The sequence below is a fragment of the Hyperoodon ampullatus genome, assembly GCF_949752795.1.
Source record: "Hyperoodon ampullatus genome assembly, chromosome: 17".
Taxonomy (NCBI): domain Eukaryota; kingdom Metazoa; phylum Chordata; class Mammalia; order Artiodactyla; family Ziphiidae; genus Hyperoodon; species Hyperoodon ampullatus.
In genome coordinates, this window is record NC_136930.1 from 43,741,539 (window position 1) to 43,743,260 (window position 1,722).

Sequence of the window (1,722 nt, forward strand, 5' to 3'; positions counted from 1 at the left end):
GGCCATCATTAAAAACTTTACAAACAATAAATGCTGGAGAGGGTGTGGAGAAAAGGGAACCCTCTTTCACTGTTGGTGGGAATTAAACTGATACAGCCACCATGGAGAACAGTGTGGAAGTTCCTTAAACAACTAAAAATAGGACTACCATATAACCCAGCAATCCCTCTACTGGACATACACCCTGAGAGAACCATAATTCAAAAAGAGTCATGTACCACAATGTTCATTGCAGCTCTATTTACAATAGCCAGGACATGGAAGCAACCTAAGTGTCCATCAACAGATGAATGGATAAAGAAGATGTGGCACATATTTACAAGGGAATATTACTCAGCCATAAAAAGGAATGATATTGGGTCATTTGTAGAGGTGTGGATGGGCCTAGAGACTGTCATACAGAGTGAAGTAAGTCAGAAAGAGAAAAACAAATACCATAGGCTAACACATATATATGGAATCTAAAAAAAAAAAAGATAATGGTCCTGAAGAACCTAGTGGCAGGACAGAAATAGAGACGCAGACGTAGAGAATGGACTTGAGTACACGGGGAGGGGGAAGGGTAAGCTGAGACGGAGGGAGAGAGTGGCAATGACATATATACACTACCAAATGTATAATAGATAGCTAGTGGGAAGCAGCGCATAGCACAGGGAGATCAGCTTGGTGCTTTTGTCCACCTAGAGGGGTGGGATAGGGAGGGTGGAAGGGAGACACAAGAGGGAGGGGATATGGGGATATATGTATACGTATAGCTGATTCACTTTTTTATACAGCAGCAACTAACACAACAATGTAAAGCAATTATACTGCAATAAAGATGTTTAAAAAAAAAGAATAAAACATGTGCTTACTTTTTCATATGTTAACTTGCTTACAGTAGATCATGTTGCCTTCTAGTTTCTAAGTGTGCAGTTCAGCCAAGCCTAGGAAGATGAGCAAAGGACCTCCATTTCCAGGAATAAGGCAAGATGGGGATCAGACCAACCTCCTCCTAGAAACAACAAAAAAAACACTGACTAAAAAAATTTTTTATAACTTCTTAAAAGCATCAAAGCTCTGGCAAGATATTAAGAAGCTAAAGCCCCAAATCAAAGGGAGACAAGGTCTCTGAAAGTTAAGTGGCAGTCTGAAGCTGTTTTTAAACTAAGAACATTTGCCATTTTGGGCAAACTTGAACTTTGGTTCTGTGGGCTTCTCAGGACAAGGACAAAGCCAAAGCCCAGCGTCTGCTCCTCCCCTCACTAATAAGGGTAAAACCCTCAGGGCAAGGGTGAAACAAAAGTAAAGGATCCTCCTCCCTCAGGTCCTTATGATGAGCAGAGCAGGACAGGTAGTAGATGCAGGGAACTGCTCTGAGAAGTTATAACTGCAAGTTAGTACTTCCACAGCTTCCAAATCTATATCAATTTGATGACGAAAAAAATAAATAAATGAACAAAAACAAAGAGAAAAAGAAACCATAATACCATAAAACCCTCTTAAGTTGTGACTTTACTTTAAAGTGACTTAAAGTGTCCCTGTGTGCCTAGCAGATGCAAATGAAAGTTCTTTCTGGAGAAAATTAGTGTCAATCTAGTCTTCAAAGAATCCCTCCAAATAAAATTTCAAGGACAATAGTGTACAGTCAAAAATAACTGAGCCTACAAGGACATGAGCCATCAGGAATGAGAACTAAAAGAAAGAGACCTTCAAAGACTTCAGATTTTGAAATCACTAGAC